Genomic DNA, 17651 nt, shown 5'->3' with positions numbered 1-17651 from the left:
TCTCTTGGCAGCCGGAGTCTGGGCTGGAAGCCTTATTTTATTGTTTTGCCGCTACCTTTCACTCAGAAGAAAAGGAAAGTATGAGGAAAGTTTGAGAATCCTCTCATTTTCATGTTCTCTGGCATGAAAAGGTGTGAACATTCATCCTGCTTCAGCCTTGATTTTGGGTGAGCTTTGCTGGGGCGATTCAGATCACCAGAAAAAAAGAGATCTATATACATTATAGTCATATACGTCATATACATATAACCATCATTAAGAAGGAAGAATTTAAGCAGAAGTAGAATTTAAGCAGAAGTAGATGAGGAGGGAGGGAATTCTGCAGGCAACAGTTTGCCGCCCACAGGTTTTCCTTCATTCCTTTCTCTGAAATAAAGGTTTCAAAACCCTGCAGGATGCGTTTGGAGACAGCCCTGCAAAAAAGGGGACGTGTCCCCCCAAAACATCAGCTCATGTCTATCCACGCGTCTGAAAGAATGTGATTTTGGGTGGGTTTAAAGCAATTAGGACAGATGATGCTAGAAGGGGGGAGGAGTGGTTTGAAATAGACATTAAAATCTTCAGGTTTTAGGTGTTCAAGCAGTTTGTAGCAGTTAAGAGTTAGGACAGGACCTGTCTGGATGGCAGGTGACCCTCAGCTCTGTCTGCTGCAGGATTTTCTTCAATCTTCCTTATAAATCCCTCCAGCTGGCCACAGGCAGTGACAACCCACCCCAAAATGCTAGAAAATATAAAAATTCTGCTAATGCATTACATACACACGGCTACACGAGGCTCAATTCTGCACCTGCACCCCCCACACACACACTGTGCACTTTTTATATAATTAGCTCTAAAAATCTCTGAGCATTTTAGGAAGGACCAGCTGAAGAGCTGCCGGGGGCTCTGCACCATATACCTGTAGGTGCTTCACTGGCCTCCCCCTCCTTTTCCTTTTAATATCATCACTTCTCTAAAAATAAAAATCAACTTGACGCTGATGACAACTGAAAAACCCCACCAGAGCAGTTTCTCCGTGCGCCTGACTCCAGGGCCCCCCCCGTGATCCAATTGTTTTCTCCTTCCCCCTTGCCGTGAACTCCTCGGCTCTGCCCGGGGGGACAGGGCTGGAAATGGAAACACAGGGGTTTCTTCCACCCCCCCGTTGGCATCGAGCTGTCAGAGGCGGCATCAGTTCTGCGCCATCTGCTCTTTGGGAGCCGAAACGTGGCTTTTGGACATGGAAATTATAGATATTTTAATGGTTTTTTCCCCCTATTCTCTTTCCCCCACCAAGCCGGTATGGATGGAAAGGGCTGGGGATGGAGGAAAATAGGAGGAAAATAGTTGATATTATTTCAGCTAAACCAGTCATTTCCAAAGGGATATCTGCCCCTGACCCTTGCAATAAGGGATAGTTAAAGCCCTGCAAACAGGGTTTTCTGTTTCTCCCGCAGGAAACGAGTCCTGCCTCAATTAGCAAATTTTTCAGCCCAGATGGAGCAGGGTGATTATCTAAAATAACTATCACTGCCGCCTTCACCTGCAGAAAAGATAAAACCCTGCCTGGTTTTAACCCTTCCCTCTCTTCCCTAAGCACATCCTGGCTTTTCAGGCATCACTGGCTCCTTTTCCTTTCCAGACTGATCAGCCTCGGCTCGTAAATAAGGTGAGGAGCTGCAACAGTCGCTGCTTTACACACTCAGACCCTCAGCATCTTTAGGAGAGAGAGAGAGCAAAAAGAATTCATTCTGCTGCCACTGGAAACCAAATTATTCCCCAGCCAACACACAAAACCCGCTCATGAATTAACCACCTCCCGCTAATCACTCCCACTTGATATTTATCACGGGGACGTTTCACGAGATGAATCCTGTCACCAGCTTTTGCAGGCAGTTGCCAAGTCCCAGGAGCAGCTGTGGATCTTCATTAATAACATTTTTGGGGGGTTTGGGCTGGAGATTGTCACTTCCCATCCTGCCACCCGGCAAGGACAAGGCGGCTCCGTTACCAAAAGAAAAAAGAGAGAAAGGCTCCGAAATTTTAAATGATAACAGATGTTGAGAAATACCATTATCCGACACACACTACAGTAAATGGCATTAGCCTTTCTAAGCGATGGCCTTGGAAATCGAACGCTGCGAGGGATGTGTTTGCAATTAATGTGATGGGATTCCCTGCAGACTCAAAATCTAGGTGTTACCTTCGTATAAAGAGGAACTACTAATGGATAAATCGTTCTATCCCAAATATATCAAGCAACTGTATATTGAGATAGTGGGGAAAAGCCAGCAGAACACGCTACCCTCTGCGGCTCCCAAAACCATGGGTGAGGGCAGTTACGTGATACCAAAAGCTGCAACCACCTGCCAGACCATCTCTGTATTTCTGACCTGAACACGCACCACAATTTAACATACTGAAAAAACGGGGAAAAAAAAGGAGCTAAAGTGATGCTCCCAGACAGGGTTCATATCAGAGGATGAATTAAAACCCTGATGCTCCTGGATGTTGTGCCCTTAGCACCAAGCCGAGTGAAAAGCTGCTTCTCCCAAGCCCTGAAGCTCTGATAAAGGCTTCAAATCATAGATGAGGGCTTTGCAACGCGTGTCCACAGCCGCCCTTTTCATGGAGCTCTGTTGTTCATGGCAAGAAAGTCCTTATGTGATGGATCCATTCATTGGCTCTGGCTTGTCAGGTCAGCTCTCTGTTCTCCTCCTGGCACTCAGGATGCCCGTGATTTCAATAAGTTGCTGCCTTCGCAACACGCTTTATTAAGCCCACTAGTGTATCTCATTGTGCCCATGGAGCAGCATGGCTTTTTAACAGGGCAAACGGCATCCTCTTGCTTTGCATGGCTCTGAATTAAACCAAGCCTAAGTGGGGAATTCAGAGTTCAAAACCACAAAACGCTACCTTCAAATCAAGGTGATGCTTGTTTGTGCAGTCAGGTCTCTTCCCACTGCACTTACCCTGATAACAGGATCAACCAAGTGCCCTTAGCAAGTCTCCTGGACACTTTGTTCTGACCATTTCCAACTAGTAATCACTAGTTACATCATGTTCCTTCACCCCGTCCCTTCCCACTGGCTTTGAAATCTATATGATGAATACAATCAGACCTATAGGATGCAAAAGCAAAGGAAAGGCACAAAACGAGGGGGCAGCAAGAGCTGCCATCACATCTCCAGCAAAATTCTTATTTCTCTTTGCTGTCTGCCAACCAGCAGTTTCTCCTCTTCCCACTTGCAAGTCAAAAAGCTGGGAAATTGAGGAACAGAGGAAAAATATTTGCTCGTTAGCCAACCAATTAGTTGGTGGTAAAGACAGCAAACAGAAGCTGAGTCTCCCAAGCACCACATTTTTTCTTTTAAGTGCTGTAAGCAAGTTAATGACTCTGCTGGAAAAAATAAAAAAAAGCTACAGTATTTCTGAAACTGTGAAAATAATCCGGAGCTCTCTGGGGGTTCTGTGGTCTGAAAAGAAGCGATGGAAATGGCTCGAGCTGTGAGAAAGACGTCCCAAAAAGCTCAACTTTTCACACCGTACCTGTTACTTGAGGGGAGCATCGATATGCCCCATGTACTGAGGGACATTAATGTCCCCAAGGACATAGATGGGTCCTCCTGCTCCCCAAGCTCTATCTCAAAGTGGGAGATCAGGGAAAATCCATGTTGCGCTCCCCAAACTCCTGACGCCAGGTTGAAAAATACCACGCACACATCAGACTGCTTAATTCCCAGGAGAAAATTCAGTTTGGGGTCATTATTGGTTATTCAGGTGGGAAAATGTATCATTGCTGGGTCCAGATTTGACACTGCAAACCTTTTCCCACAGGTTCTGCCCAAAACTCACACCCGGCGCTAACACGATCGTGATCCTGAGGGCTTTATATCATGGATGTCATATAGAAATCATATTCTTTATTTCACTCTACATCCCTCTCGAGCTGCTTCTGTCCCAAAATTGCCTCTTATATTTTTCTGTATACAGAGAGTAATAACCAAAATAAGCGCGTGGATGGATATCATGAGCCTGGGAGGTAATAAGAGGCAATGACTCCAGTGACTGAAATGAAGGAGAAAGACAGTTAATGAAATAGAGATGGTACCAACATGTTTTAAATCAATTCACAGAGGCAATTGAAGCAGCCCATCTTGTCATCATGTTTAAAATATGTAGATTTGCTACTTTTTCCCCCATTTCCCTTTTTGGCTTCGTTTCTATTGATTTTTTCTTTGGAAGGGGGGAAAAAACTGAAAAACTCACTTTCTTGGGTTCACAGCTTGAAAAAGACAAAAATCTGCTGGGACACAAGTGAAGTCACTGCAATGACAGAGTGCCCTGCTTCGAAAATTCCTAATAAATCACCAAAAACAATTGCTGCTCCAATGCCACATTTGACAAATTGAAAAGAAATTGCATCAATTGCAAGGGAGCCGGGAGAGCCTAGTTCAATATTTTCTCCCTAATAGATCTACAGGTGGTGGGGAGGGAATGTTTCTGTTTATTTATTTATTTTTCACCCCGATCGATCGGTTGTTCTTTTCCGATACACCACGCTGGGTGACGGTGAGTAAATATTCAGCTCTCTATGTTATTAATATGTGGGCACGTATAGAAAAACTGCATTTCCCCCTGTTCTGCGCCATCGCGTCATTCAAACGCATGCAAACGTGAGCTGTTTCAGTGAAACAATTTGAAACCTGAAGTTTTGATCTGGAGACTTCGATCCACACACGTTCTCCTCCACACGCGCTCCCTCCAAAATCAGGGGTAAAGCCAATATTTTCCCCAGAACTCATTTTTGAGGTGTGATTTTCTTTATTCTACGGCATTACCAATAGCATAGCACCACATACATAATTTCTTTGCATTTCTATAGCTCCACCTGAGAACAAACCTCTTTGGAATCTACCTGCTCCATCACAATATTCCCACCTAAAAATACCATCTATGCACAAACACCATCCAAGACCAAGTAAAGAAAGGACAATAGGGTGATTAATCCAATATAAAGAATACCTCTATGCAGACGCAGACACATAAATTGAAAGATCGTGCTCGGATAACACAATTATTCACACTAAATTAAGCTTCGCCAAAGTTAAGACTAATAAAGCCCTCCATGTACAGACTTGTTGCACCATTTCATTTTGGCTCACACACAACAGGCAGAGCCCCTTTAATAAGGAAATATTTAATACTGCAATTTCTCCTTGCTGCTCCATGGGTGTCCTCAAGCCTTTTTTTGCTGCACGTTACTTTGAGACAAGGTATTACATTAATTTTCTCCTAGGTTTTCCTACCACTCATCGCCACAGCACCTGAGTAAAGTGACTCATTAAGCCAACAGTGTCCACCCAGCGAGGGCTTGGCCCTGCAGATAAAACAAATAGCGCTGTGATCATGTAATTAAGCCTCCGTAATTAAAGGCTGTTGTAATGCAAATGCAGACCATATTCAGACACAGCCACCTCTTCCTCACTCTATGACCCAGCAGATCCCTCCGAGAAAAGGAAGATGCTGCTCTGGTTTATTTGAGGCTGCGAGGACAAGGGACACGAGGGACAAATTGTCTCCTGGGGTAGAATTCCAAGGTGGATCCAGCCAGTTTCTACCCTACTGATCACCCACAGCGCATCAAGCACTCAACATCAAGACCAAAACAGCGTAGAGATTTTTTTCCAAGGTTAGAAAGGTGTTTTCATGACCCACTGAAAGCACCTGTCCCTGTCCTGACCTACTTCCTAAGTCATTTTTGCAGCAGGCAAAACCAAGTAAGATGTATTTTCTCCATTAGCCTCAATTTTGGAAATTATTGAAAATATCGGCTATGATCTCGGGTAGGAAAACCACAAAGCATCAAACAGCTCTGCTGTTCCCATCCCTCCTCATCCACCCCTCCCCGCAGAACAAATAAAGCCTGTGAGCCCAGAAATTTGAGCTCAAACACTTACAGCTTGGGGAGGGAAAGCAAAATCTCATGTGAAGGAGCAGATGAGCTTAATGACAGGTCATGGGTTAACGCAGCTGAACACATGATGTTCAAAGTCCTTGAGATATCTCCTCCTACAGGTTTCGTATGCACATACACTACATTTCATATATATACAGCTGCAAACACCTAAGTCAGTGCCTGTCACCCAGCTGCCAAATGCACAGCCCAAAAAACATCTCCAGCCCTTGTGCTTATGGCACGTGGGGGGTCAAGATTTGGGAGGAAGCCAACCCTGGTTTCTATGGCCCAGCACAGTCTGCACACGCTAATTTGTGCAATTGTTATCTAGAAGTGTAAAATAAATAGGATGTTTTAAGGCTACCCTAAGGAAAGCAACAAGTGGCCGTATCACCCTGAGGGATGCGGAGATTAATTAGGGGAAAAATTAGGAGATGGATGCACAGCAAGAGTAGATCCAACAGTGCCAGATCCTTGGCTGCTAGTACCATCATCATGTGTACCAATGAGAAGATGCTCTGCTACAAATCCTGGGGAAGAAAATAGTAATTTAGAGGTTTCAAGCAAACCCAAATCGAGCCTTTGGGGAGAGGACTGGGAACACATTGCAAAGGGCTTCAGCATTATTGTGGTTCACACTCAAAAAAAGAGCAGGGCTCTGCTAAAAAGCTCTGTCTCTTCCATTAAGAGAAGCATAATTCAGAGTCGCCGAATCCCAGGCAACAAGCCCATGCGATTGTGGTTTTGTCTCTACTCAGGGTAAGAAATTAGTTATCTGCCTAAAACAAACCGGCATTTTCAAATGCTGTATTTGTGTAATTTGCATGCCTCAATAATGTTTTATGTATTACGCTGCTTATAAGCTAAAACGTACATGCACGCTCCTGCAAATTTAGGTAAATTATGAATAAATTAAATCTTATCTAAATAAACAAGTGTCTTTTTGAACAGAAATGCAAGCTGTCATGAATATTTAAGTGGACAAGGATAAATCCTCTTCATACAGTGCTACTTCAAAGAGGATTTTAGAGCTTCCTGATTTTTTAGTTGGGGGAACGTAGAGAACAGAAAAGAAAAAAGGAGGGGAAGGGAACCTCAGGCCCAGATGTTCTCAGGGGAAAATCGCCTTTGAGAAGTCTGGCCCTGCAGAAGCAGACGGCAAAGCCTCTTTTTCTGGAGATGCTGTTATTTTCTACCAAAGGAAGACTTCAAGATGGAGTTTGCAGGAAGGAAACTGGATGGAAAATCAAGAAAAGGGAGACTTTGAGGGCAGAGCCAGCATCGTGCACTACTGCTATATAATACTTCTGCATCCAGCACGTCATGGGGCTCGAAAAGGGGAGCGTTTAGCTGGTGTGGCACCAAACAAGGACTTTGGGCAACCTCTGGGGGTTGGCTTTTCTCTGCACAGGGGAGATAAACATGCAAATAAGATATTTAAGAAGAGCCAGGAGATCATCTCTATCTTATCACCCCGCCAGAGCTGGATCGCTCCTAATTGCTCCTCCGTGATGCTTCACCCCTGTCTCACCCACGACACCAGAGGGCAATGTGAGGCTTAATTAACCGAAGGCTGTAAAGAGCTCTGAGATGCTCAGATAAAAGGTGTTATGGAAGGGCAGAGTGTTATCAGCTGGAAATAAACCCTGGATAATCTTCTCTCATCCAGAACTAGATGTCTCTTAATAATAACCCTTCGGCACTGCCGCAGTCCTGATTAAGCCCCATCTGGTGCTCCAGCAGGAGTTGTGTGAGAAGTAAGAGGGCTGGGGGTCCAGATAGTGGTTTTAATTCACTATTATTATATTTTCTGTGTTCTCTCCTGTCTTTAACTCCTCCTAATAGCCCAGGAACACCCCCCTGGGCTCACAGGCTGGGTGTGGGCACAGAGGACAAAAACCCAACTTGCAACATCTTCTTGATGGCAAACCATCAACAACACCATGAGCATGTGATTCCTCTGCATTTATTTGCCTGTGAAATTCCTGTCGCTGTGTCAGCTTAAGAAACAACAGTCAGTGGGGACCAGCTAAAAACGCCCCTAATGAGCCATTTAAAAACACACTGGGGTTGCATATATTAAGCAAGCATGTAGAGCAGGGTTATCACTTGAAGGTGTAGAATAAGCAAGCTGGCTTAATAATTAATGCATGTGTTATTAGGAGATAATGGCAGCAGCGCTGGAACGTGCAAAGCAACTGATGCCATTTCAGGCTGCGAAACAGCAACGCAGAGACACTTAATGAACTGCAGAAGATAATTTTCTCAGCGCACTCCAGTTCTAGAAATGGGACCAGTACCCTGCAATAAACCATTGCATCAAATAACCACAGACACAGCGCTTGCCCTTCCAAAACTGTGGCTTCAAACCCTGCACTATCCTTTCTTTGCGCTCCTCTTCCTCATCTATTCTTCATCCGTGGGGTCCCTCATCCTCTTTTTAATGGGCAGGGATTTTGCTGCAGGAAGAAGCAGAAGGTGATGCAGAAAAATCAAGTCCTCATCCAACCACTGTATCCTAAACAACAGTAGCACTTCCCAAAAGATTCGCTGCCCCCTCTGCTCATAAAAATGCTCTTGTATTTCCAGGTTTTAAAGGAAACTTGGAGGAAAATAGGAGAGAGGGGAAAAAAAGATCTTTAAGGTCGGTTGGCTTGTCAGATCTTAACCTTTAAATCAAAGGCAAGTTTTGGAGTCATACAAGAGCAAAAAGGCTTATGAAATTGGTGCAATGAACTATACATATATTTTTTTCAGTGTATTCTGCATTTTTGCAGGTTGCACATATGAGTTTTGTTCTGAGACCAAGGTGCTGGATAACAAAACCAGTCTGAGTCTCACATCCTAGGGAAGTCATTGGGGTTTTTGCCCTTTCTGAAGTATCTGCAAGACTCATTTTCCACAGGTCCTTGCTGATCTCCCACCTGTGTTATTTAAATTCCACGCCACTGAATTAGCCCCAGTGCTCCTTCAGCCCCTAGGGGAACAATCCCATCCTCGTTCCAGCTTGGTTCTTGATGGAAGCATAATTAAAGTTCAAGCTGGAGGATGTTAGTCTCCGGTACCCAATTTGTAGCAGAGCATCTTCTCACTGGTACCAAGGAGGGATGATGGAACCAGTAGCCAACCCAGAGAAGATCACAACACGTGGCTGGTGACAGCAGCTCAGAGCAAATCCCTTGCCCTTCACCACCAGAGTTTCTACCCCTAAGCCCCAAGGAAGAGCAGTTTGACAATAAAAATGCTGATGTGGTTATAGGAACAGAGCAGCATATGCAACGGGTGTCTCTGGAAAGATGTTTAGATGGCTTCTGCTCAGCCAGTTTTGTCCCCCTCATGACATTTAATCAATCAAGATACATTGGGAGGGGGAAAAACAAAATAAAATAAAAAAAAGCCTTAAGGATGCATCCCATTTACCTTCTTCATAGCTTGCAACAAAAACAAATTTACAGCAGCGAGAGGGAGGGCAAGGGAAGATGAATGAAATTGCCTAAGAGAGGGAAATGAGCAAACCCGAAAATGCGATGCCTTTATTTAAAAATATATAGTTGAGAAGTCTAATCACAGAGCACTCAGCTGTGAGGTCTATCCATTACCAAGAGACTGACAACACATACTAGTAGCCAGTCGGGGAACTTTACTTAATAAATCAAAGTTGACAAGCGCTCCCAAACTGATATAAAAATGCTCTTTAATGTCTGTGACCTGCATAAGTTTTATTCATTTTACTTTCTAAAATAACAGATGAATAGCAATCGAAACCAATCTGTTCTCCTCAAGTGGGAGTCGTACATCTTGATTTTTTCAAGGGGGTTGGGAGGGTTTGGTGAAGAAAAGGGAGAAGTCCCTGGGTGGGGAGGCACAGGGTGGAAGGTGCACGGATGTCATGGGCACCTACTGGGAAGGAGCTGCCCTCACCCTCATCAAAATAAGAAAGGGTTTTATATCCTACATCAAAAGGCTTTTATATCCAACATTTCCAATATCAAAATTTCTAGGAAAGAGTAAAGAACTTGAGACAGGAGTAATGAGCATCCCCAAGAGCACTGATGACCATCGCATCTCCAAAAGACTGATGCTGCAAATGAAGATGCCCTAGAAACATTGATTAAAAAAATCAGCTATGGCTGCTTCAGAATTAGTAAAAACTCCCTGATAACTTAGACCATCAGCCTCCTTACATTGTTATTTAAAAAAACCCCAGAAAATAGTTTCTCAACTGCTATCAGGTTCCATCAGATTATGCATTTTGCAAGATAGCAAACAGGAGATTCAAATTGCTGTGCGCATGTCGCCTTCCCCCTGCCCCACATCTCAGCTTCCGCAAGAAATATGGTTTGATCTTTTCAAATGTAAATTAAGCAATTTGCAAAATATGTATTTTGGCACATCGGCAACTCGGCTTTCAAAACAAACTGGGGTTTTTATTGATTCTGTGAACCGCTACCGGAGTTATCCGTGGACCGTAATTTTCAGCTTTAATGAGAAGAGATGCTTTTCATTTAGAATAATCAGCGCCATGCTCTTGAGCTTTGGCCCATGCCCTCCTCTTGTTTGGCAGTGGGGATGCAGCAGAGCAGAAGCAGAGAGGGATGCTCCCAAAAACCCAATTCCAAAACAAACTACAGCAAACAACCCTATGTGAGGTACAAGGGAACCTTCCCCTGATTTTAAATCACCCTTAGTTCACATGGTGGCTGCAAAGCGATTGGGAGGATTGGCATAAATTACTGTATTTCCCTGCAAGTTTAATCAACTTTCAACTGAACCAACTTTCTGGTGATGAAAAGGACCATAAAACAATGGAGACCCTTATCCTGCAGTGTTGTTGCTTCTGTGACCTGATGCTCTGCTTAGGCCTAGGAGCAGCAGTGCCGTAACTTTGACTAGAGCATCATTCATCATCTCAGCACCTATAAACGTTAATTAGTCCCCATTCTTTGTGTGGAAAGGGATGGGAAGGTATTTGCAAGCAGCTTTCCATCTCTTGTCTTGCAAAAAGGGGATTACCCAGCCTTTTCAAGCAAGCTCAGCTTTACTGGGAAGCCTTCCTGCCTTGGGAAGGAGATGTCACCAGGGAAAACATTCTCTACCTATAAAGCAAGAAGAGCAATTCTGGTTTTATATGTCAGGAACAACAAGGATAAGCTTCTTGACAAGTGTGGGATGCCCAGTGCTCTATAAAGACCCAGTCCCAGCAGACAGAAGGATTGGACTAAATGCAGGAGACCAGGGAATGTGTTGAGCTTAAAACGGCGCCCAAAAGGAGCGGCTTAGGGTTAAGCAAGGAGTTTTGGGTCAAGCTCAGCACTGGGGATGTTACAAATGGGGATGTTTCACAAATCCTACCCTGATCAAACACTCTGTGCAGCAACAAGGAGAACAAAGAGCTCGGAGACTTCACATCATTCATCTTGTAGCAGGAAAAGGCATCACAGTTCCTGCTTTAGTGCCCAGGGAAACCGAGGCACGAGGAGTTATATCCGCATCCCGTGAGATCCTAATGAAAATGCTACACTCCCAAACACACACAACATTTGGGACTGTCAACACCACCAAACAGCTAACAGAGATTGCTTTGTTTTTTTTTTTTTCAAAATCCAAACATTTTGGCATCAGCGCTTCTGAAATAAAGTAATCTGACATTTTAGAAATAAATTCCTTTTGATAGAGCATTTTAAATTCAAATGACTCTAAAAACAGAACACCAAAGCAAACACGAGGGTTAAATAGTCCCCAAACCCGCAGATGAACATTTTGTATAGTTTTACAACAATCTGCTTTAAATTTTGCTTAAGAGAGTACTCCAACGCTGCTGGCACAGTTTGACCTGCATTATTGTTTTCTTCCTCAGCCACAGAACAGATCTATTCTCTATTTAGAGAGCCTGACACAGCCCAGGCATAAAAGAACCTATTTCCAGCCTGGCCCCATTAACACGAGCACGGACCACCCACCCCCCAAAAACCAACCCAATACTCCAGACTTCTTCAATAGTAACATGAATATCAATACAGCATTAATGAGCAATTTTCCCAGCTTCACCGGCTCTTACTGGAAATAAAACCTGGCATCTCTTATGTCATTGACTACCTCTCATTTAGCGGCTCACGGGCACTGACAGAAAACCAATAGCCCCTGGAATTTGTTCGCCTCCCAAAATAGCAGGTTTTGCACCAGGGGCTGTGTCTGGGCTTCAGCCGATCTCAAGATGATCTAAATCCTGGCTAAGGGATCTTCAAAGTCCCATCTGGAAGGAGGATACACACAAGGCAGGAGATAAAAACCAGATACAGAAGAAATGGGTCGGATATTCCTGAAGTGATTCCTCAAAATGAGCAGTTTGCAACATCACCCAGCTGGATTTTGGTCTGTAGTTCGCTGTATCTCCCTATGCCGACCTCAACAGCAGCCAAGGGGTCACTTTTTTTGCATAACCAAGTTACAAGAGGCAGGACAAACTCCAGTTGCAAAAAAATATGCAACTCTTCCCCAATCACGCATCACTTACAACATCCTGCAGTGATTTACCCATGTCTGTTTAACTCCTTAACATGAAAACAAGAGAGATGGCCATAGATGTGGTTATTCTCGATTTCTCCAAGCAAGCATCTTGGGTTTGCATCTGCCAGCCCCACCACAGGCAGAAGCCTAAGTTGAGACCGGTTTTAGCTCAGATGTTGGTCTTAACCCTCATTTTACATATGGAAGTATATATGCAGCCAGGCATGTGTAAGGATTCAGTGTTGACCAGCCAAGACTTGCTGCAGCACCTCAACACATGGTTGGATCCCCAGACCCAGCGGGTGAACCACCAAATTTCTTCTCACAGAAACAAATCCATAAAAGTCAAAATTTCTCCGAAGGAAAAAAAACCAAACACACAAGCCAGTCTTGACACAATTTTCATTTAGAGAACTTCTTTCCCTTTTGCAAGGGAAAAGTGTTTTTAAAATGTCAAAACATTTGATTTATTTATTTATTTGGAGCAAAATGACATTTCACTTGGAAATGTCAGTTAATTTTTAGCTTTGAAAGATGAAGCAGTCAACCTGATTTTTCTGACAATAGCGAGACGTTTACGATGAGGCTGGCTGGAGCACATTTTAGGAGAGAAGTGCACGGTTTGAAGAGGAAAAATATAAAATATAAAATAAATAAATCAGTGCTATTTCAAACCTTTAAAACAACAATGTAGTTGGGGAAAAAAACATTTGAATTCTCAAAAGGCAGAGGAGAAAATCGTCCACCTGACTGTGCTTTATGCCGCAGAGGTATTTACGAGTTTTACTCACAGCAATTAAACTTTCTGAATGGATTTCAGCGATTGCTAGCTCAGAATAGAAAGTCTGGCGCTGCTCTCCTCCAGTTCTCGTCACCTCCTTAATACGAGGAAAAGTGGGAAAAAAACTGTTGCTGGAGGAGGAGGTGATTCATGGGAATAAAAAACAACGTGCTTGGCTCATCGCATCTCCACCAACAGCTCTTGTGGAGATGCCAAGACCCAACATGGACACGGGAGGCAGATGTTTCCTTCAGCGTTTCACTAATGACCTCCTGTCTATTGGAGCCCACCGCCCACAAGAGTTGACAGTAATTTAATGAGTGGTTGAACTACTGGCTGATCCATATGTCTCCGACTTTAACATGGAGTTAGGGAAGAGTTTGAAGAGGAAGGTTGGAGAAGACCTTCACCTCCAGGTCACCGGCATCAGCAAGAAATTGAGCCCTTCCAGGTCCATAGGCTGTTTTTCAACATTTAAGGTGAGCACGTGGCTTCCCCTCGCAGCAAAACCACTTGTGAATTGTAAAATAGAATCATTTTGGTTGGGAAAGAGCTTTAAGATCATTGAGTCCAACTGTTGCGCTTCAGAAGTTCAGAGTAACGTGCTATCTCCTCATCAAGGAGACAGCTAATTGATAAATATCTACTACCAACCTCTTTTTCAGGTGATTTAAAAAAAACAAAGAGCAAGGTCTTTGCCCCTGGTAACAGGGACGACCAACTCCATGGGCACCACCATGTCCCAGCCTTTGGGACATGCAAATAAACAGAGTTTTCTGAGCAAAATCACTCCTGCAAATGAGATTTTTTAACTCAGCAAAGCCCTTAAGTCGCATGTTCTTAACTCCCATCAATTCTGACCATCAAACAGCTTTGCCTAAGTACTTGCTGAAGACACATTTTTGCCAGGGCAGGTCTCTTAAGAGTGTTGCTGATGACCTGAAGTGGATCACAACGTGGACACACATACAGAAATGAGATAATATTCTACATTACGGCCCTGGGTAAAAGCCAAGCAAAGTCTCCAGCCCTCACAGCCAACAGCTGCTCTCCAGTGTTCTCCATCGCCATCCCAACAGCCCCAAACGCTGCACTTAATAACCACCCGCTAGGAATTTAAAGCTGGGAAGCTTTGTCAATGAATAAGTGTTCCAAAACAGTAAATTAATAAATTTCCCCTGAATCCATAATAGGTACATCTTTGTTCAGCCACGGAGCTTTGATATAAATTGTAGCTTTTTAGGAGTGCACTGTCAGAAGCGTAATATATCACCCAAGAGTGGATCTGAGTTCAAAAGTACATATAATAATATAATTAAGATAGCTTGACAAGAATGTATTTTAAAAGTATAAAATACCTGCAGGTATAATGGCTTCATAAAGTCTGTCAGATTTACTTCTGCTGTGAAGAAATTTAAAATGTTTTACTCTAATGCAATGCAAATTAAGCCAAGGAAATTCACATAACACAGCCCCCCTCAGAAAAAATAAGGTGGAGAGAGGAAAGAATAAGAAGTCAAGAGCAGATCAAACATGGTTATTTAGCTTTCCAGGCAACTTGCTTGCTCGATGTATCAACCAAAACCGCACAGACCAGTATCTAATATATCACCTGTGGGTGGGCAAAGCAAACTGATGAGCCTCCTTACTGCTTTTTCTTATTATCCCAGATTCCTCACCTCACATTACAGCAGTGATGGGTTTTATATAATCATTTGCAGGTAGAAAGCGATTTGGGTTTTTTTAGCCCTTGCTGCGCTGAAAGCTTAAAATAATAGAAACGTGCAAGTGAGAAAGAGCACACAGAGGGTGGAAACTGAATCCGAACTTACAGCATTTTCTATATGTTGCTCCTTGGGCATCTCCCCCACCAGACCCTGCTGCCCTGCAGACAGCCCCTGCCCCAAGCAACTCACAGACTGAATATTTTCCTGGTTTCCAGGAAGAAAAGCCATTAAGAAATCAATAGCAGAATACTAATAAAATACTTTTCACATCTCAATTTACTCGCCTCCAAGGGTTGTGTTTGGGGTTTAACTCTGACAGCTCTGCTGATGCACACAAATACCTCAGGTATCAGTCAAGGAGTGACTTTCCCTTCACCCTTGCTTTCCGTTTTGATTTTTTAGCATTTTATTCAATAGAGTCAACATGAACTAGGCTGATCTACTTCCTAACAGAAAGGCACATGGGACTTGGCTTCTCTCCTCCTTGGCCAATTAGGGTTTGTGCCTCAGTTTCCCCATCTATACAATAGACACTCGCCACAGAACCTTGGTCAATCTACTCAAGAACAGCCAACAGCTTTGCAGGAGCTTCTTGCAACAGAACTTTACAGGGACTTTCATTCATTTTCCCACCTCAAAGACAAAAGAAATAATCTTTTAATCTTTAATGTAGTGCTTGAGGCGTCTGGGTTTGGCTTTGTGGTTTGTTTCTTTTTTTTTTTGCTCCCATTTGCTTACTGAGAACAGATTTACATTCAATAATCAGCTCCAAGAGGTGGGTTTTAAGAATGCAAGACATTAAATATTAAGAAAATCATGAGCAACAGCAACACCTACAAGCGTGAAACAGCTCTGCTTTTACTAATACCTTGAACAAAGCTGAGCCTAAATGGTTCTGTAAAGCTGGGAAGAAAGATGAGGAGCATAGAAATGACTCAGGAACCAACCACGAAAAGCCAAGACCACCAAGACGGGACAATTTTCTCTTTGCCATCATGTTTTACCATCCAGCCAAACCTGAAGCATGAATCTGTTTGTAACAGCCAGGGAGGGACCGGGCTCGTCCCTGTGACAGCTGGCAAAGCGCTCGGTTGCAATCACTGCTGTTAAGTCACAAAAAAACCCACCAAAAAACCCAAACCCCAAAGATGTTGAGAGTCTACGGGGAGGGTTGGGAGACACAAATCAAGATACATTTCCCAGCGTCTGTGCCAGGTGGAAAAGAAGTGTGAGCTGATTAAATCTGCACTCATGTCAGATGGGAAGAGGGCTCCTTCCATCTGGCGGCTCAGCCAGCAGGTCCCTCGGCTGGTGCTGCCGAGTTTATCTCGCTCTGGCAGCCACAGGTTAGAGCAGAGATGGGCTCAGAGACGTGTGCCCCTCTCCGGACACGTTCCTTCTTTTTCCTGCACAAACAGTGCTTATCTAGGAAATCCAGGAATGATCGGGGCATGGAGATCCCTCTCTTCCACCTGATGATTTCTCACCCGCATTGTGCAAGGCATTCAAGTTTCAAAATCTTGAGTCCGTCCTCCAATTTTATTTTCATCTGCAAAGCAGGAGGACCAGGGCTGCTCCCTTCCCCAGTTCCATACTGGAAATGTATTTGTTGGGCAAGCTTTTTAGACCTGGGAAGGCAAAATACCTCCCGGCACCACAGGGAGAGGCCCAAAAAGCCAGAGAGCACTGGGGACAACACAAATTAGGGGAAAATATATTGCTGTCATGCTTCTTATCCATGCGCAGCTCTGAAATCCTTGGCAACAAGAGCAGAGAGGCAGCAAGCCCATGCTTTGGGACCTCCAAGCTTACTGGTTTCCAGTACATCCTTCTAACCCCAACTGGGATTTATCATCTGCCCTCTCCAGACAGACTTGTAAATGCAGTTCTGGTGGGGGATCCATCAGTTTCTCCAGAAGTTCCTGTTCTGTAGGGTACCAGGATGGGCCAGCTCCACCTCCACCCTTTCCCTGATTTTGCAGCCTTATAACTACTCAACTACTTTTCTTTAAATCAGATCATTACAACGCTCCGGAAAGTCAGCGCTTTATCAACAGACTAAAAATACTCTTCGCATCTGAGGGTCTTTTCTGCTGAATGCTCAGTCTGACAGTGCTTTCTATGAGGGTTAACACTATAAAATAAATTAAAAAAGGTTTCCTCTATTTCAGCTTTTATTGGCAATCCATTCTCATTAAGCCAAACACATTTGTCTTCATAACGTGTACTTCACAATTACAATATCAAAGGGTTTGTATCTACATAATAAAAATGATCTATAGGAGAATACAAGGGGAAAACATCATAACATAATGTTGTTATTAATGAATCCAATGGGACGAAGGAAAGAGATATTCCCATGGGGCGACTCCATGCCCTTCACTACGAGTTACTATAAAAGCTTGGAGATCAGCACTAAAAGAGAAGGAAGGGGAGACAGAAATGAAATTAAACCCATAGTTCCTCCAGTGACAGTGGGTTGATTAAGCTACATTGTATGAGATTGCAAGGAACAAGGATAAAATAAAAGGGGGGAGGTTTCCCACAGCTTGTAAGGACATTTTTGGTCCACAGAAGTGAGAGAGGAGGAAATATCCCTAAGCAAGAAGCCAAAGCTCATTTACAGTAAATAAGGAGAGACTGCAGAGATTCAGAGCAAGAAGGATGACATTCCAGAGGCATGCAGCAAGAAAAACAA

The 17651-nt window shown here is 43.7% G+C and overlaps 1 protein-coding gene across 1 annotated transcript in view; it reads right to left on the bottom strand.

The window, feature by feature from the left end:
- The window catches only part of KIRREL3 (kirre like nephrin family adhesion molecule 3), a gene marked incomplete at both ends in the record, with an annotated part of 215526 nt that overhangs the window by 144778 nt on the left and 53097 nt on the right, over positions 1-17651 (bottom strand). The window lies entirely within an intron of this gene.

This window comes from Nesoenas mayeri (genome assembly GCF_963082525.1).
Source record: "Nesoenas mayeri genome assembly, chromosome: 22".
Lineage (NCBI taxonomy): Eukaryota > Metazoa > Chordata > Aves > Columbiformes > Columbidae > Nesoenas > Nesoenas mayeri.
Note: the sequence above shows the minus strand (reverse complement) of the source record. Positions and strands in the feature narration are given on the sequence as shown.